Below are 21,855 nucleotides of genomic sequence, written 5' to 3' on the forward strand. Positions count from 1 at the left end.
GGCAGGACAAACTACTCAGACTTACTTCACTTAAAGGGAGGCTTGTAGCCAGGCAACGTGGGCCATGTTTTAATTATGGCACTGGGGGAAGCTGAGACAAGAGGATGGCAAGTTCAAGATCATCCTGGGCAACTTAAAACTTAGTATAATCCCGCCTCAAAATAAATACTAAAAAAGGGCTGGGGATGTAACAGTGTGAAGACCCTGGATTCCATTCCCAATACCACAATAAATGGATGATGATATTTAGAAGACAGATAGATTCATGTTATATGACATTTACCTGTTCAATTTACAGAATGAATCACATGACATAAAGTAGAGCACTCAGTATGTGCCAGTTTGCTGAACTCATTGATAAAATCAAAATGCTTCTTTCTGGTTGAGAAAGGATAGAATAATTATTCTTATAAATTATAATACAAGCTCATTAGCTCAAGCTAATTGCCCCGGGTTTCTTGGCAGAGAAAAAATATCACCTCCTGTTAATTTGTCCTATGTGAAGGTAGAGAGTGCAACTACATACCATGTTCCTCAGCTCAGGCTCAGCATCAGCCCTCCTCTGTCAGTGGCAGGCATGGTTCATTCAAGATGTTTTGGGTAATTACTAATAGTATCTGATTTCACACACAAAACAATCCTAGATTTAATGATAAATAATTTGGCCAGGCAATGCAGGAAAGATTATCATTTTGATAATAACCAGTTTGTTATAATTCTCTTAGAGAAACATAGTTACTCCTGCTTCTAGATAGCATTTTATATTTCTCTGCTCAGTAGGAAATATTTGGTAATCTCTTATTAATAAGATTAAATATTTATAAGAAATGCTAAAAACAGAATACAGAGACAAAAATGTTATATAAAAGTTTTAGCCTACTTTTAAAAATCTGGTAAGAATTAATCTTCTAAGTCCACAGGAAAACACAAAACAAGTAGTAAGAAACTTCAGACTGGCACAGTTTCTGATTCTATGAAAAAAAGAGAAAAGCTTAAATTTTCATTGGTTATAGTCCATAGATTCGTATAAGATATTGCCCAAATTATTTGTATATCTCTAATGACATAGACCTTTCAAATTACTTAATAAACAAACAACAAATAGGTGACTTTTTAATACCAGTGCCCAAAATATTGAACCCAATAGTACTCTAAATTAATATTGTTAAAGGAAAAATGCTAACCCTGTGTGACTAGGAGAAAAAGATCAGCCCTCATGAAAGATCTAGGGCAAAATAAGGAAAAATTATAGTGATCAATGAGGATTATTTTTCTAAGTAATTTTTTTTTTAAGTATTGAAGAAGGCACCTGCCTCGCAAGAGCAAGGTCCCGAGTTTGATCCCTAGAACCAAAAAAAAAAAAGTATTGAAGAAGCAAGTGAAACACACACACAAAAAAAATTCATAGTATCAGAAGGCTTTCCACTGTCAATTTAAAGTTCAGAAGAATGAATAAATTTGTAGTCACAGCCTGGATTCATGGTTCCACATGATAAATTATCTAGAGCAAGGAAGCATGTTTTGGAACAAACTTTAAAATGAAAAAATAAAGTGATGATTATAATTGACAAAACTTCAACTGCTCCACAAAAAATATGCATAGACAATTTACTTAAAATTAAAATTTTATTATTTCAAAGATAGTTTAATGATTTTGTTGCACTTATAAGCTAGAAGAATCAATATCTGGAATAACTGAATCCATTGTTAAAGAAAAAATGTCATCAGAGAATCATAACTCAGAGAGGCCTATCAGATGTGGAGGGGGAAATCTATCATATGCTGAAGAAAGTCTGGCACTTAGTCAAATTTTGGGGGAAAATCATTATGTTCTAATTTGGCACTGACAAAATAAAATGAATTCACTTATCTTGGAATAATGCACTAAAATGTAAATCAAGCAAAACATTATCTTTAATGTACTGTACTTTCTGCTGACAGCCTTGAAGATCCACCAGATAGTAAATATCAAGCCTGATCACCAACAAATCAATCTTAAGATTTTTGTCTACCAAGATTATTTTAGTACTAATTTATTAGATCAGATATTCCTGAGGAGTAAAGAGTGAGTCGTGGAATTTTAAGGTAAATTCCAAAGAGTATGGCAGAATGTAATGAGAAATTGAAGCGAAACATTTAGCAAAATAATACAGCAAACAGCGTAGTTATAACTGTGAATATCAAATAGATACCAAATAACTTAGCTCTTCAATTATTCCTTAATTGATATTTATAATCAATCAAATAACTATTTAATGAGTCTATTTTGAAAGTGAGAAGTATTTAATAAGTATTACTCAACAATATGGATGTTTGTTTGGACCTTGGAGTCTTGACCTGCATGTATATGAATAAAGAACATAAAGATACATTATACAGATTCCACGCTCCTAGGGCAGAGAAGGTGAGCTGTGCGGACACCAGAAGCACCCTCTCCACGTGGAAATGAGAAGATACGTAAACAAACCTCAAAAACAGACATGCAGATCACCTACAGCAACCCCAAAGGGAAACAAGATGGAACAATCTGATACTCGGCCACTTGGACTCCCTGAACTGGCAACAAAAGAGGATCGGGGAAAAATGAAATCAGAAATAATTACTCAGATAACAGCAAAGACTGGGCTTATAGTACAAGACATGATTAATAAATCTAGAGAGCACACAGATAAAAAAATAGAGGATCTGAGAAACATGATGGAATCCCAACATAGGAAACAAATGGAATCCATAAAACAGATGCAAACAGATTTTCAGGAGATTAAAAACTCCATCGAAAGTCTGTGCATTAGAATGAACCAATGTGAGGATAGAATTTCAGATATAGAAGATAAGATTGCAATTAGTGATCAGAAAAAGAAAAATTGCTTTAAAATTGTCAGGGAACATGAGAAATCAATCCAGCAGCTGCTAGACAATGCAAAGAAGAATAACATAAGACTGATTGGAGTTAATGAAGAAAGAGGAGAGAGTGCAGATGACATTAAAAAACTGTTCACAGAAGTGATGGCAGAAAACATCACAAGCAGGGGCAAAGAATTTGACATAAAGATAAGTGAGGCATATAGGACTCCAGCTAGCGTTGATCAAAAAAATTCTACACGTAGGCATATAATAGTTAGGATTCCAGAAAACCAACAGAAGAACAAAATTCTACAAGCAGTGAGAGAAAAGAAACAAATCACATACAAAGGAAAGCCCATCAGAATTACAGCAGACTTCTCAATGCAAACCCTCAAGGCAAGAAGAGCTTGGAGTGATGTATTTCAAGCACTAAAGGAAAACAGCCTCCAACCCAGATTGATGTACCCTGCAAAACTATCTTTCAAAATTGATGGAGAAATAAGATACTTTCATGATAAAGAGCACCTCAGGAACTTCATGAATACCAAACCAGGACTCCACAGAATTTTAGACAATATCCTAGGAAAAGACAATGAGGATCACAACCCCAGCAAGCCCAGCAGAATGAATCCCTTGGGCATGACAAAGTAAACGCAAAGGGGGAGAATCCAACAAAAAGAAAAAGTCATGACAAGGCTTTTAAAACTTTAACTTCATCTCCCTAATGAGTGTATAATTCAATCTTGTTATTGTACTGATTAGTATTTTTCTGATTCTAGAGTTGCACACCTTTCCTTGTGCTGTACTGGCTATCATCTTCTTATGTCTACTTTTTAATTGGGTTGTCTATTAACGAGCTGTAAGAGTTCTTTATATATTCTGGTCATAGGTTATATGCAATGTGAATATGGTCTGTTTAAGGACTACTTTTCATTTTAATGATGTCATTTAAAGTTCTAAATTTTGATGGAATCTCATTCATCAATTTTTTTCTTTCATACATCATGTCTTTTGTATACTAGGAAGTTCTTGCCTACCCTAAATTCATAAACATTTTCCCTTATAATTTCTTCTTAAAATTTTATACTTTTAGGCTTTCATATGTAGATTCATAGATCCTTTCAAGTTATTTTTATGTATGAAAATAAAGGGTTGAGGTTAATTTTTTATATAAGGATATCAGGTGTTCTAGTGCCGTTTGCTGAAAACACTCTTTTTTTTGGCTCTTGAATTGAGTTTATATTCTATAAAATGTTAATGTTAAATAATCTTTCAAAACTCATTGGACCATATATGTGTGGCTCTATTTCTAGATTCTCCATTTTATTCCAATGATCTATATGTCTTTCCTTACACCGACACTGTCTTGACTATTGTAGCTTTAGAAGAAGTCTTAAAATTAGATACTAAACATCTTCCAAAACTGTTTTTTTTTTCTTTTTAATTTTCTAGGTCCTTTGTACTCCTATGTAACTTTTAAATTTCAGTACCCAATCAGACCTGAATTTTTATACATACCTTATGTTTTCTAATCCTGCTAAATTCAATTATCAGTTCTAGGGGCTCCTAGAGATTTCTTAGTATTTTCTCTGTAGAAGATCATTTCATCTACATACAAAGATTTTGCTTCTACCTTGCCAATCTTATTCTAATTGTGTCATTTTATTGCCACACTATTTTGGTTTGGCCTTAGGTTTCAAAGTTTAATGGAAAGATGAAGAGCAAGTGTATCTGCCCTTGTTCCCCACCTTAAGGAGAAAGCATTGTATCTTCTCCATTCATATAATGTGTTCTCACTGGAAGTATGGAGTACATGTCTTTAATCTGTTGAGAAGCTTCTGTTCTACTTCTAGTCTCCTGATAGTTTTACCATGAACAGCTGTGCAATTTAGTCCAATACTTTTTCTCCGACTAGTGACAGGATCATATGGCTTTTTCCTTTCCTCTGTTAAAATGATGACTTTTGGGGGTGGATCTTCCAATGCTGAACCAACAGTGCCATCCATATAATAAAACCACTTTCTACATACTGCCAGATCTGACTTCTAGTAGTTTGTCTTGTTAAACAAATTTCTATCTATGTTCATTTTTTTTCTTCTATTATCTTTATCCAGTTTTAGGATTAGCACAATGTTGATTTCCTAAAATGGGGAGAAGTATCCTTTTTTTTCTCTGCTTCAAATGTTTGATATAATTTATCAGTTAAAATGTATACAAGCCTATTGTTCTCATATAGGTAGGTTTTCAAGCTAGGAATATACTTTCTTTAATAGGTGTTATTCAAATTTTATATTTCCTCCAGAGTTAGTTTCATTAATTTGTCTTCCAAGGTACTTTTTAGTTGTCAAATTTATTTCAAAACAGATTTTTGAAATATGCTTTCTATATCCTTTTGAATTCTGTAAAATCTGTGGTAATGTCTCCTAGGTCTTGATATTTTAATTTTAAAAATGTATAATTGATATTGTGTAGTAAGTAAATATCTAAAGGAGAAGGGGAAGTGGGAGGGGTAGGGGAAAGGAAAGAAGGGAAAGGAAAAAATATGAAAAAAGGGAAAAAATGGAAACAAAAGCTTTTCAAATAGCAAAGGGTGGAGGGGGTGAAGGGAGGGCAGGGGAAGGGGAAAAAAAATAAGAAGCAAGATACTCATGTAATGGTACAAGATCCCAATGATGTATGGAAATGTATTTTATACCTAAAATGTACCAATAAACTTAATGGGGAAAAATAAAAGAAATTTTTAAAAAGATACATTATACAAATATGTATTAGAATGTAACATTATAAGCTCACAAAATAATCATTTGTGTTAGTTTTGAAGATCAATAAAATAGTTGAAATAGAAAATTAATGACAACAAGAAATGAAAACAAAAAAGCCATTATCATCATTATAGATGACATACTTTGGGCCTGAGATTATACTCAGAAGTTTATAATTTACTTAATACTCATATCTGCCAGTGAATGTCTATATAATCATCCTATATTAATGATAGGAAAACTAAAGGTCAGAAGAAAATCTGAATCTTATGAATTCTCATAGATATTCAGTTCAAAATAGTGCTATCATGGAAATACATGACCTACTATAAATGATTAAGAGTAAATAAATTAATGAGACAATTTATAAATAAAAAAATAAACCCAGAAATTTAAGCAATGTAAAAATGCCTCAGTATCTCTTAGCTTAGTTTTCTGTGGATTGTCTGGTTTGCATATAACTTTGCCTTATGTTAAGGCAAAGATTTTTAAAATGCCATTTATATATTTCATTGCAAATCAAATATTACTTAAAACAAAGGAAGAGATATCCTTTAGAATACAAACACATGTATGCTTTAAGGTTATTATTTCCCTCTGGAGGAAAAGAATACCTGTTAACTGCTTTACAAATGAAATTTTAGTTTTACAATTACAAGTTTCTCTTATTACTTTTTATAATATTTGAGTCTTTAAACCAAATAAGGAAAAGTGTGTCAGTGATTGAGAACCTGAAAAAAAATTGCAAATTTTAGAGTCAATTGTTAGCCTAGGCACAGAGCTATGTGAAATACTTTTCACTCTTGGCAAAAACAATGGGAAAATTCATTAGCCACTCCAGTATGATTTTTGGTAATTTCTACTCTAGGGAAGTCCAAAAACAAAGTGAGATCAGAATTTTCACTAATTTCTGGCCTTCTATTTCTCTCCATTCTGGCAGTGGTATATGGAAAACATATTTGGTCAAAGCCAATGTGAACTTTTTCTGAACTGGTCAACACATCCACTCTTGGTCATAAAAAAAAAGGACTTTTTGGTTTTTCCTTAGCATGGTCTATCGAAACTACCAATGAATCATACAATGATTTCTCCCAGTCTTGACCCAATCAGAATTCATTCTTCCTTTCTTAAATTTTTTTATTGGTACATTTTAGGTATACAATACATTTATATTTATCATTAGGTCCTTGTACCTATACATGATGTATCTTGGTTCTTATTTTTCCCCCATTACCTGTGCACCCTTCATCCCCTCCACCCTTCCCTATTTACATAGATTTTGTTTCCATTTTTTTTCTTTTCTCATAATTCTCCCTTTTTATTTGTCACACTATAAACATTATTATGCCATGGCCTAGGCATATGTTTTCTTGCCAGAATGAAATGGATGATATATCTAAAAATATAATAAATATAAAAATTTCTGCCTCCCAACCTATTTAAGCCAAAAGTAATACCAAAACAATGCTCAATTGATTGAGTGGGATATTATTTTTTTAAAAGGTCAATGTCTCTTACCATGTTTATCTGATTCTCCTCCAGAGTTGTTTATCCATTTAAGATTGGCCGCGTGAAAGAGTTAGTTTAGACATTGTTTGCTTTCTGTTATGAATGGAAAAACAAATCTGAAATGAGGAGAGGAGATGGTATTTGTGTAGATAAGTGTTACCTTATAATCGTTTGAATCCCAAGAATTTTTCAAAGATTAAGTATTTCTTCTAATGCAACACTTCTTAAAGACTAGTTTGGTTAACCTGCACAATATGTAATAGAAAAGAATTTGTCACATAGACACTAGACAGAGGATCTCTCTGGGAAGAGAGTAACATACCAGAGGTGATTCCACAGCACTTCAGAAATGAAGGAAAGAACAAAGAAAGTATAGAGAAATTACGATTCTATCTACCTATTCTCAAACCCTCTGCTAAATATAGTATGTGTTGCTGTTTCCATTGTGCTGTGGTTTAAGAAATATCAGGTTATCATCTCATTTTGTGTGTATTTTCCAGTGCTTTGAATACAAAAAGAAAGCAGTTTGGAATTTTTTTGAAAATCTGTCCAATTTGCATTTCCATATTCAAAATATATCAAAATTGATCTGTTTTTAATACAGGACCCTATATTTTAATTTGTCATTCATCAGACAAGATTCCTCTACTTCCTAGAACAGAACATTAGAAGGTTGGAAATATCATTACAGAGTTTCATAGTATAGACAGCACCCTGTGCAGGGATTAGTACACTTCTGTAAGAAAAAACATTCAAAGGTTGTGGCCCATACGATCTCAGTTACAGGTAGGCAACTATTTAAAATTTATACAAATTTCATATGTCATGAAACAGCTTTTAACTTGTTTAACTTTTAAATGGTTAAAATGTAAAAAAAAAAAAAAATTTAGCCTATGAGTCATACAAAATCTGGCTAAGCCTGGATTTTTCACATGGGTTATAGTTTGTCAATCTCTGACCTGGCATATTTGTTAATAACTTGCACCTTGAAGTTAGCCATTCTTGATTAGAACTAAAGTCCACCACTCATTGTGCAGCTTTGGGTAAAATGCAAACTACCTGATGCCATAACTTCTTTTTTATAGGTACACCAATGTTATTTAATAATTCAAAAGTAAACAAAGTTATCATGTATTCAACAGAGTAGTCTTACTGAGCTAAAACTTTTTTAGAGAAGTAAACCTATGTGACCTTCGAAAATCCTCTGTACAGACAGGAGCCAGACCCTATTTTTGGTAGAAAACTTACTTTCTGCAAATTTAAACTCAATTCTACTTTCCAAATCAGACTGCTATATCCTGTAACTTTAACCTAGAGAAAATTATTTTCTCCAATTCCTTAATCACATTGTGAAGTTCTTTTAAACACCCTGAAATGTTTCCTAGTCTTCTGAAATTGTGGGGTCAAAAAATGGACTGATTTTTATGACGAAGTCTATTGCCATGCACTGAAAGTTTGCATAACCACATGAAAAGTTCCCAGAATAAGAATTATTGGTTGACATTTTCTGAAAATCTGAGCATTACATCCAATGCTTTTTTCTTGAGAGAAAGAATTTTTCATGTTAAGTATTTATTTTATGTTTGTTTATAGTGGCATTTACTGCCTTATGTTCATTGGAAGTCCTCTGAATGTATCATCTTGATTATTTCCTCAGCAGTGATCTTAGAAATTGTTCCTATGAGTCTGACAATTATTACTTGTCAGTCAAAAGATGTGAAAACTTCATTTTATTTAAAAACTCCCTTTTTACTTTTGTTGCATTTTATTCTTTTAAAAGAACTGTAAACTTGCTCACAGTTGTTAAAATTATCACTACAAGTATATTCTGGTTATACTTTCATAATATCTGTTTTCTTCTACCTGTTCCCCATCCATAATATATAGCATCTGTTAACCTATCTTCGATCTCAATAATTTGTCACTTTAAAAATATAACACAGATGAAATTCTGATACATATTTATATATATTCATTGTTTTTTTCTCTTATCATGAGTCCCTTGAGATTCATCCCCGTTGTTATATGGATAAATGATACAGTTTGTTCTTTTTTATTGATGAGTAGTGCTTCATAGAAGCACTATTTAACCATTTGCTGGATTGAAAACATCTGGATTCTTTCTAGTTCAAGTTATTACGAATAAACTATTGTGACCCTCATTAGATAGATTTTTCCTCTTCAAGGATATTACCGTTTATTTCTCAAAAAAAATAAGTCATTTGCTTAATCATGAGTTTAGTTTAATAAGAAGCAAACTGGTTTCCAAAGCAGCTGTATCATTTTACATTACAGCCACAATATGCGATTCAATGTCTTTGCCTCATTACCAATATTTGGTGTTGTTACAACTTTTTAATTATTTTTCTATTCTGAAAATATTGCAGTAGGTTTAATTTGAGTTTCTCTGATACATAATGATATTGAACATTTTTTCACTTACTTTGCTGATTTGTATCAGTGAAATGTCTTCTGCCCATTTTCTAATTGAATTGCATTATTTCTGATGTTGAGGTTTAAGAATTCATTAGAAACTGTAGCTAGCTGTTCACCTGATGTGTGATTTGTAAACACTTTATGCAAGTTTTGGTTTAACATTTTATCATAACAAAGCCTTCCACAGAGAAAAGTTTTAATTTCCAAGAGGTCAAATTCATCAATGATTCTTTCTTTACATTTTTCTATGATTTATTAAGATTTCATTTTTGAATAAAATTGGAGGTTCAAATTAGGGGTGTTTTGTTTGTTTTGTCCATGTAATATAGTTGCTCAAGTTGCTTTTAAGTCTTTGTCAAAAATCAACTGATATTTGCATGGATCTATTTCTGATTTTCTGCTCTTTCCATTGATTTGTACATGTAACTATATGCCATTATATACTGTCTTGTTCACAAAAATAGTAAGAGTTAATGTCAGGTAGGATAGTTACTTTCATGCTATTCTATTTTAAGACTATTTTAGCTACTCTTGGGTCTATGTGCTTCCATATAAATTTTATCACATACTTGATTATGTCTGAAGAACTGCTGGAAATTGCTTTAAAAATATAGATCAATCAGGAATAATTCACATTTTCTATCCTACAGTTTAGGAACACAGTTCCTATTTGCATCTATGTAGGTCATCTTTGATTTGTTAAAACTCTGCTTTATAAACTTCAGCATGAAGATTCTGTCTACAATTTGTCTAGCTCATGAATATGTTTCATTTTATTTTGGATAATTTTAAATAATATTAATTAATTTCCATTTTGTGAGTCTTACATTTTAAAAACTGGTTCATTAGCTTTTTAAAAAAAGATATTTTAGGATTTTCTTCCTAGACAACAGATAGTCTACAAACAGGGATAATTTTTTTCTTTCCCCATTAAATTTATTGGTACATTTTAGGTATAAAATACAGTTACATTCATCATTGGGATCTTGTACCATTACATGAGTATCTTGGTTCTTATTTTTTTCCCCTTCCCCTGCCCTCCCTTCACCCCCTCCACCCTTCCATATTTGCAAAGACTTTGTTTCCATTTTTATCCTTTTCTCATATTTTTTCTTTTCCCTTCTTTCCTTTCCCCTACCCCTCCCACTTCCCCTTCTCCTTTAGACCTTTTCTTCCTATTATACAATATCAATTACAGATTTTTAAAATTACAATATCAAGATCTAGGAGACATTACCACAGATGTAACAGAATTTAAAAAGATATAGAAAGCATACTACAAAATCTTTTTTGAAATAAATTTGACAACTTCTAAGAAGTACCTTCAGAGACAAATTAATGAAACTAACTTTGGAAGAAAAATAAAACTTGAATAGCGCCTATTAAAGAAAGTATATTCCTAGCTTGAAAACCTAGGTATATAACAACAGACTCATATACATTTTAACTGACTAATTATATCACATATTTAAAGCAGAAAAAAGAAGGAACACTTCTCCCCTCATTTTAGGAAATCAACATTGTGCTAATCCTAAAACTGGATAAAGATAATAGAAGAAGAAAGTATGAACATAGATAGAAATTTATTTAATAAAACAAACTATTAGAAGTCACACCTGGCAGTATGTAGAACATGGTTTTATTATAGGGATGGCAGTGTTGGTTCAGCATTGGAAGATCCACCCTCAAAAGTCATCATTTTAACAGAAGAAAGGAAAAAGCCATATGAGCCTGTCACTAGTTGGAGAAAAAGTATTGGACTAAATTCCACAGCTGTTCATGGTAAAAGCTATCAGGAGACTAGAAGTAGAACAGAAGCTTCTCAACAGATTAAAGACATCTACTCCATGCTTCCAGCAAAAACACCTTATATGAATGGAGAAGATACAATGCTTTTTCCCTAGGTAGGGAACAAGGGAAGATATGCCTACTCTTCATCTTTCCATTAAACTTTGAAATAAAGGTCTAAACCAAAATAGTCTGGCAATGAAATGATCATCTACAGAGAAAATACTAAGAAATCTCTAGGAGGCCCTAGAACTTATATTTGAATTTAGCAGGATTAGAAAACAAAAGGTATATATAAAAATTCAGGTCTATGTATACTTGCTATAAATGAAGAATTGGATATTGAAATTTAAAAGTTAGGCAGGAGTACAAAAGACCTAGAAAAGTAAACAAACAAACAAACAAACAAAAAAAGTGTTGGAAGATGTTTAGTACCCAATTTTAAGACTTCTTCTAAAGCTCCAGTAATAAAGGCAGTGTTGGTGTAAGGAAAGACATATAGATCATTGGAATAAAACAGAGAATTGAGAAACAGAACCACACATATATGGTCCACTGAGTTATGAAAGATTATTTAACATTAACATCTTATAAAATATAAACTCAATTCAAGAGCCGAAGAAATGATAGTGTTTTCAGCAAATGACACTAGAACTCCTGGTATCCATATATAAAAAATTAACCTCAACCTTTTATTCCATGCATGAAAATAACTTGAAAGGATTTATGAACCTAAATATGAAAGCCTAAAAGTATAAAACATTAAGAAGAAATTATAAGGGGAAATGTTTATGAATTTAGGGTAGGCAAGAACTTGCTAGGATACAAAAAACATGATGTATGAAAGAAAAAAATTGATGAATGAGAGTCCATCAAAATTTAGAACTTTAAATGACATCATTAAAATGAAAAGTAGTCCTTAAACAGACCATATTTACAAGGCATGTAACCTATGACCAGAATATATAAAGAACTCTTACAGCTCATTAATAGACAACCCAATTAAAAAGTAGACACAAGAAGATGATAAATAGCCAGTACAGCACAAAGAAAGGTGTGCAACTCTAGAATCAGAAAAATACTAATCAGTACAATAACAAGATTGAATTATACACTCATTAGGGAGATGAAGTTAAAAGTTTTAAAAGCCTTGTCATGGCTTTTTCTTTTTGTTGGATTCTCCCCTTTTGCATTCAATTTGTCATGCCCAACAAATTCATTCTTCTGGGTTTCCTGGGGTTGTGATCCTCATTGTCTTTTCCTAGGATATTGTCTAAAATTCTGTGGAGTCCTGGTTTGGTATTCATGAAGTCCCTGAGGTGCTCTTTATCATGAAAGTATCTTATTTCTCCATCAATTTTGAAAGATAGTTTTGCAGGGTACATCAATCTGAGTTGGGGGCTGTTTTCCTTTAGGGCTCAAAATACATCACTCCAAGCTCTTCTTGCCTTGAGGGTTTGCACTGAGAAGTCTGCCGGGCTTTCTGATTCTGATGGGCTTTCCTTTGTATGTGATTTGTTTCTTTTCTCTCACTGCTTGTAGAATTTTGTTCTTCTGTTGAGTTTCTGGAATCTTAACTATTATATACCTATCAAACAGGGATAATCTTATTTCGTAGATTCTAATCTGTGTGGCTTTTCTTCTATTGCTTTAGTTTTTATGTATTTATTTTCTATTGTAGTGGCTAGAACTTATGGTAATACATTGAATGAAAGAAGTAAGGGAACACTTCTTTAACACTTTCCTAACATATTTCCTAAAAAATACTTTCTTCCTATCACTTTTCCCGCTTTTCCCTTTCAGTGTTTCACCATTATATGCATAATGTCAGTAACAAGGACTTCATTTAGCTACCTTTTATCGTGACTATTCTCTAATCCTAATTTGCCAAGAGATGTTATTTTCAGTCGGTGTTGGATTCTCTCAGTAATTCTTGTTTCACTTGATCTAACTATATTGTCTTTTTATTAAATTTGTTTCAATTGGAACATAAAATGTATACATATTAACAAATATGTCAGAGAAGGTGAGCCAGTCCCAGCACCCGGAAGGAGGCTCCCCCACAGCCATCCCACACTCCTAGGGCAGAGAAGATGAGCAGCGCGGGCACCAGAAGATCCCCTGCCCCCCGTGGATATGAGAATACACATAAACAAGCTTCAAAAACAGACTTCCAGATCACCTACAGCAACCACAAAGGGAAACAAGATGGAAGAATCTGATACTCAACTACCTGGACTCTCTGAACTGGCAACAAAGGAGGATATGGGAAAAATGAAATCAGAAATAATTACTCAGATAACAGAAAGATTGTGCTAATGGTGCAAGACATGATTAATAAATCTAGAGAGGACACAGATAAAAAAATAGAGGAGCTGAGGAACATGATGGAATCCCAGCATAGGAAACAAATGGAATCCATAAAACAGATGCAAACAGATTTTCAGGAGATTAAAAACTCCATTGAAAGTCTGTGCAGCAGAATAAACCAATGTGAGGATAGAATTTCAGATATAGAAGATAAGATTGCAATTAGTGATCAGGAAAAGAAAAATTGCTTTAAAATTGTCAGGGAACATGAGAAATCAATCCAGCAGCTGCTAGACAATGCAAAGAAGAATAACATAAGACTGATTGGAGTCAATGAAGAAAGAGGAGAGAGTGCAGATGACATTAAAAAACTGTTCACAGAAGTGATGGCAGAAAACTTCTCAAGGAGGGGAAAAGAACTTGACATACAGATAAGTGAGGCATATAGGACTCCAGCTAGCCTTAATAAAAAAAAAATCTACACATAGCTATATAATAGTTAGGATTCCAGAAATCCAACAGAAGAACAAAATTCCACGAGCAGTGGGAGAAAAGAAACAAATCACATACAAAGGAAAGCCCATCAGAATCACAGCAGACTTCTCAATGCAAACCCTCAAGGCAAGAAGAGCTTGGAGTGATGTATTTCAAGCCCTAAAGGAAAACAGGCTCCAACTCAGATTGATGTACCCTGTAAAACTATCTTTCAAAATTGATGGAGAAATAAGATACTTTCATGATAAAGAGCACCTCAGGAACTTCATGAATACCAAACTGGCACTCCAAAAAATTTTAGTCAATACCCTAGGAAAAGACAATGAGGATCACAACCCCAGGAAACCCAGCAGAATGAATCCATTGGCATGACAAATTAAATGAAAAGGGGGAGAATCCAACAAAAAGAAAAAGTCATGACAAGGCTTTTAAAACTTTTAACTTCATCTCCCTAATGAGTATATAATTCAATCTTGTTATTGTGCTGATTAGTATTTTTCTGATTCTAGAGTTATGCACCTTTCTTTGTGCTGTACTGGCTATTTATCATCTTCTTATGTCTACTTTTTGATTGGGTTGTCTATTAATGAGCTGTAAGAGTTCTTTATATATTCTGGTCATAGGTTACATGCCTTGTAAATATGGTCTGTTTAAGGACTACTTTTCATTTTAATGATGTCATTTAAAGTTCTAAATTTTGATGGAATCTCATTCATCAATTTTTTTCTTTCATACATCATGTTTTTTGTATCCTAGCAAGTTCTTGTCTACCCTAAATTCATAAACATTTCCCCTTATAATTTCTTCTTAATGTTTTATACTTTTAGGTTTTCATATTTAGGTTCACAGATCCTTTCAAGTTATTTTCATGTATGGAAATAAAGGGTTGAGGTTAATTTTTTATATAAGGATACCAGGTGTTCTAGTGCCATTTGCTGAAAACACTATCTCTTCCTTGGCTCTTGAATTGAGTTTATATTCTATAAAATGCTAATGTTAAATAATCTTTCAAAACTCATTGGACCATATATGTGTGGTTCTATTTCTAGATTCTCTGTTTTCTTCAAATGATCTACATGTCTTTCCTTACACCAACACTGCCTTTATTACTGTAGTCTTAGAAGAAGTCTTAAAATTAGTTACTAAATGTCTTCCAACACTGTTTTTTGTTTGTTTGCTTTCTGTTTGCTGTTTTTTGTTTTTTAACTTTTCTAGGTCCTTTGTACTCCCACCTAACTTTTAAATTTCATTATCGAATTCTTCATTTATACCAAGTATACATAGACCTGAATTTTTATACATACCTTGTGTTTTCTCATCCTGCTAAATTCAAATACAAGTTCGAGAGGCTCCTGGAGATTTCTTAGTATTTTCTCTGTAGATGATCATTTCATCTACATAGAAAGATTTTGCTTCTAACTTGCCAATCCTATCCTAATTGTATCATTTTATTGCCAGACTATTTTGGTTGGGCCTAGGTTTCAAAGTTTAATGGACAGATAAAGAGTAAGCATGTCTGCCCTTGTTCCCCACCTTAAGGAGAAAGCATTGTATCTTCTCCATTCATATAATGTGTTCTCACTGGAAGTATGGAGTACATGTCTTTAATCTGTTGAGAAGCTTCTGTTCTACTTCTAGTCTCCTGATAGCTTTTACCATGAACAGCTGTGGAATTTAGTCCAATACTTTTTCTCCAACTAGTGACAGGATCATATGGCTTTTTCCTTTCTTCTGTTAAAATGATGACTTTTGAGGGTGGATCTTCCAATGCTGAACCAACACTGCCATCCCTATAATAAAACCACTTTCTACATACTGCCAGATCTGACTTCTAATAGTTTGTTTTGTTAAACAAATTTCGATGTATGCTCATACTTTTTCTTCTATTATCTTTATCCAGTTTTAGGATTAGCACAATGTTGAGTTCCTAAAATGAGGGGAGAAGTTTTCCTTCCTTTTTCTGCTTTAATTTTTGATATAATTTATCAGTTAAAATGTATATGAGCCTGCTGTTGTCATATAGGTAGGTTTTCAAGCTAGGAATATGCTTTCTTTTATAGGTGTTATTCAAATTTTATATTTCCTCCAGAGTTAGTTTCATTAATTTGTCTTCCAAGGTACTTCTTAGTTGTCAAGTTTATTTCAAAAAGATTTTTGCAATATGCTTTCTATATCCTTTTAAATTCTATAAAATCTGTGGTAATGTCTCCTACATATTGATATTGTAATTTAAAAAATGTATAATTTATATTGTGTAACAGGAAGAAAGTTCTAAAGGAGCAAGGGAAGTGGGAGGGGTAGGAGAAAGGAGAAAAGGGAAAAGAAAAAATATGAGCAAAGGAAAAAAATGGAAACAAAGTCTTTGCAAATAGTGAAGGGTGGAGGGGGTGAAGTAAGAGCAGGGTAATGGGGAAAAAATAAGAACCAAGATAGTCATGTAATGGTACAAGATCCCAATGATGAATGTAACTGTATTTTATACCTAAAATGTACCAATAAACTTAAAGGGAAAAAAAATATGTGATGTTTTATACATGTACACATTCTATAGTGTTCAAATCAGATGAAACACACCTATGTTATCAAATACTTATCTTTTCTTTATGATAAACACTTTCAAACGCCTAGCTTTTAAAAATTCACAGTACATTGTTGTTAGCTAATTTCTATACTTTACAAGAGCACTTCAAACCATCTTGTTTCTTTCTAACTGTGTCTTGGTAATCATTACTCAACTTTCCCCACTGGTCCCTCCCCTCTGTCACCTCCAATCCCTGGTAACTATCCTTTTATTCTCAACTTTTCTGAAATCAACTTTCTACATGGAATATGCAAAACATTTCCTCTATCCATTCACTGTCTACGAAAGTCTAGATTCATTCTATATCTTGGCTGTTGTGAATATTGCCGCAATGAACATATGAATGGAGATGTCTCTTTAACTCACTGGTTTTATTTCATTTGAGTATCTACCCAATAGTGGGATAGCTTGGCCACATGATAGTTTTGTGTTTAGCTTTTACAGGGACAACCATACCATTTTTCATAATGGCTGTACTAATTTATATTCCCCCCCAAAAATATATAAAAGTTTCTCTTTCTCTACTTGCTCCCCAGCATTTATTTTCTTTTTTATAATAGCCATTCTAACTGAAGTAAAATAATATGCCATTGTCATTTGAATTTGCATTTCCCTGATGATTAATGATGTTGAATATTTTTCATATACCTTTACTTGCTGATAATTTGTCCAAAATTTGTCCTTTTGAGAAATGACTATAAAAGTTGATTACCCATTTTCAAATGGGGTATTTGGCTTTCTGCTGTTGAACTTTTAATGGTTCTTATGTATGCTCTATATATTGATGGCTTATCAGGTGTATGGTTTGAAAATATTTTTTTCCATTTGGTGTGTTGTCTGTTCCTGTTGACTGAATTGTTTACAGAAACTTTTTAGTTTGAAGTAATCCCATTTGTCTATTTATGGTTTATGTTTCTTGTGCTTTCAGGGTCTTCTCCAAAGAAATCTTTGCTCGGCCCAATGTTCTGAAGCATTCTCTTTATATTATCTTCTAGTGGTCTCATAGTTTCAAATTTAATATTTAAGTCTAATCCACTTTGAGTCATTTCTCCAATGTATACTAACAAATTTGTCAAAAATCAGTTGGCAAGAGATGCAAGAGCATACTTCAAGGAATTCTGTTCTATTCATTGACCTATATGTGTTTTTATGTCAACATCATGCTGTTTTCATTACCATATCTTTACATTTTAAAGTCTGACAGTGCAATTCCTCCTACTTTGTTACTGGTACTCAAGATGGCCTTGGTTTATTTGGGGATTATTGTGGCTCCATATAAATTTTGCGATGTGTTTTCTAGTTTGTTGAAAAATGTCTTTGGTATTTTGATAAAGATTATATTGAATGTGTAGAGATTATTTTAGGCTTTATGAACATTTTAATAATATCAATCTTTCTAATAGATGAATACAAGATAAATGATATTTTTCTATGTGTGTTCTCTTCAATTTCTGTCATTTTTGTTATTTTCATGATCATGGTCTTGTAATGCATTGTTTACATTTATTTCAACATATTTTGATTTTTGTAGCTATTGTCAATGGGATTGTTTTCTTGATACTTGTTTCATATAATTCACTATTGGCATATACCACTACTACTGATTTTTGTATATTGATTTTGTATCCTTCGACTTTTCTAGTTTTATTTAGCTTTAGTGTTTTGTTTTTATAATAGAGCCCTTATGGTTCTCTATATGCAACATTATATCACAAGCAAACAGTGATGATTCTACTTATTTTACAATTTGGTATGTTTTATTTCTTTTTCTTATTTGATTTCTCTGGTTATGATCTGTAGCACAACATTGAATGAAATTGAAAGTAGGCATCCTTGTCATTCTAGGTTTTAAAAAGATGACTTTCAGCTTTCTTCCGTTAATGATGTTTGTCAACATGAAGTGACTCTTCCCTGATCGTAATTTCCTGAGAATTTTTATCTAGACTGGGTGTTGGATTCTTTCAAATGATTTTGCTTCAGTTGATTTAACTATACAATTTTTCCCTCAACCTACTTGTATGGTATATTGTGCTGATTGATATTTGAATTTTGAAACAACCTTTTGTAACTTTAAATAATTCTTGTTTGGCCCTCTTATTTAGTTCATTTTATACATTAGTGGATTTATTTTGCTTGGGACTTTTGTGCACTCATGGGAGATAAAAGTGTGCAATTTTCTCATTTTGTATCCTTTGTTTTGGTATCAATGTTATTTTGCATTTATAAAATGAATTGAGAAATTTTCTCTCTTTTCTTCTTCTGAGATTGTGTGAAACTGGTATTGTTTCTTCCTCAAAAGTTTGGTAGAATTGTCCAATGAATCTATGTGTAAAGAGTTTTCCTTTTTGGAGCCTTTTAAATAAGGATTCCATTTAATAGATATAGGACTAATCAAATGGCTTATAAACTTTCACTGAGTTTTTATAGTTTATAGACTTCAATTAACTGACCCTTTAATCCATGTTAATTTTGCAAGCATAAACTATTCACAATATAACTTTCTTATTTTTGAAAGGCTGGAGGAATCATACTTAGATATTTTTTCATTTCTAGAATTTGTCCATTGTAACTCCTGTATTTTTATTTCCATCACTCCTGCTGAATGTTTATTAATTTTATAATTTTTTCAAAGAACTAGTATTCATTTTATTGCTTTTCTCCAGTATTTTCTGTTTTTCAATTACCTTAATTTCTGTTCTTGTCCCTATTGTTCTACTTTTTGTCATTTCTTTGCATGTTTCACTCTTGCTTTTTTAATTGTTTGAGTTTACAAGTTAGGTTATTGATTTGAGTAATTTTGTCTGTTTTCTTAAACATAAGCTTTTTGTGTTCTAAATTTCCCTCTCAAGAGTGCTTGATTTGTATTCCACATATTTCAGTGTGCTGTACTTTTATTTCCATACATTTCAACACATTTTTATTTCCTCCAAGACTCCCTCTTTGAATCATGAATTATTTATGTTCATCATTTAATATTTAAATGTATAGAGATTTTCCTGCTGTTTTTTTTTTAATTAAATTCTTTTATTGGTACATTGTAGGTATACAACACAATTACATTTCTCATTGGGAACTTGTACCTTTACATGATGCATCTTGGTTCTTATTTTTTCCCCATTCCTAGCCCTCCCTTCATGCCCTCCACCCTTCCCTATTTAAAAAAAATTATTTCCGTTTTTTCCATTTCTCATCATTTTTCCTTTCCCTTCTTTCCTTTCCCCTGCCCCTCCCACTACTCCTACCCCTTTGGACCTTTTCTTCCTATTTTACATTATCGATTATTCATTCTAATCATTGGCACATTTTAGGGATACAATATAATGACATTCATAATTGGAAATTTGCACCTTTACATAGTCTCTCTTGGTTCTTATTTTTCACCCTTGCCCAGCCCTCCCTTCAACCACTCCAGTCCTCCCTATTTACAAAGATTTTGTTCCTATTTTTCCATTTTCTCATACTAATCCCATTCCCTTCTATCCTTTCCCCTAGCCCTCCCACTTCCTTCCCCTTTGCCCCTTTTCTTCCTATTTCACATTACCTATTATACATTTTAGTCCTTATTTACACTTTCAGTTTCTCACATCAGAGAAACTATTTGGTATTTACACATGTGTGTCCTATTTATTTCACTTAAGAGTATTCCCTCAATGTGCATCCACTTAGCTATAAATGTCTCTAATTTCTCATTTTTTATGGGTGAGTAGTACTCCATTTTATAAAAAAACCCACACATTTTCTTTATGCAGTCTCCAGTTGATGGGCATTTGGGCTGTTTCCAAGTTTTAGCTATTACAAACTGTGTTGCTATGAACATGGGTGCACATATATCACTGTGGTATGATTCTTTTAATTCTTTGGGGAAGATCCCCAGCAGTGGAATAGCAGGGTCAAATGGGACTTCTAGTCCTAGTTCTTTGAGGTATCTCCATACTGATGTCCACAGTGCTTGCACCAGTCTACACTCCCACCAGCAGTGGAGCAGGGTTCCTCTTTCCCCACAGCCCCGCCAGCATTTGTTATTGGTTGATTTCATGATAGCAGCCATTCTTTCTGGAATGAAGTGGAATCTCAGTGTTGTTTTTATTTGCATCTCTCGAATGACCAGTGATACTGAACATTTTTTCATGTATTTATTTGCTATTTCTACTTCTTTGTCTGAGAAATGTCTGTTCATTTCAGATGCCCATTTTTGGACTGGGTTTTTAAATTTGGGAGGTCTGATCTTTTTAAGTTCTTTATAGATTCGAGATAGTAGACCTTTGTCTGAGGAAGAGCAGGTGAAGACTTTTTCCCAGATTGTGGGTTGTCTCTTCACACTGCTGGTGGTTTCTCTTGCTGTGCAGAAGCCTTTTAATAAGAAAAGATCCCAGTTGTTGATTGTTTGTGCTAGTTCACAGGCAACTGAGGTTTTGTTCACAAAATCTTTTCCTACACCGATGTCTTCAAGGGTTCTACCTGACCTCTGTTCGAACTGGTTAGGAGTTTCTATTTTCATATTTAGAGCTTTAATCCATTTTGATTTTAGTTTAGTGCATGGTGAGAGATATAGGTGTAGTTTTAATCTTTGGCAAGTTGAAGCCCAATTTTTCCAGCACCATTTATTAAAGAGGCTATCTTTCCTCCAGTGAGGGTGTTTGGCTCCTTTGTCGAAGATGAGATGGCTGAGTGTGTCTGGCGTTGTTTCTGCATCTTCTAATCTGTTGCACTGGTCCTCAGGTCTGTTTCTTTGCCAGTACCATGCTGTTTTTATCACAGTAGCTTTGTAGTATAGTTGCAGGTTGGGGATTGTGATACCCCCTGCCATGTCTCTGTTACATAGAATTGCTTTTGCTATTCTGGGTCTCTTCTTGTTCCAAATGAATTTTTGGGTTGTTTTCTCAAGGTCCATGAAGTATGCTGCTGGAATCTCAATTGGAATTGCATTAAATCTATATAGCAGTTTTGGAAGTATGGCCATTTTCACTATATTAATCCTTCCTACCCAAGAGCAGAGGTTGTCTGTCCATTTTCTGATATCATCTTCAATCTCTCTTTTCAGAGTGCCATAGTTTTCAGAGAAGAGGTCTTTGATTTCTTTCATTAGGTTGATTTCTAGGTATTTCAGTTTTTTGGATGCTATTGTGAAAG

Source organism: Heterocephalus glaber, unplaced genomic scaffold (genome assembly GCF_053883595.1).
Source record: "Heterocephalus glaber isolate CG9 unplaced genomic scaffold, H.glaber_assembly_v1.0 deba00001572, whole genome shotgun sequence".
Lineage (NCBI taxonomy): Eukaryota > Metazoa > Chordata > Mammalia > Rodentia > Bathyergidae > Heterocephalus > Heterocephalus glaber.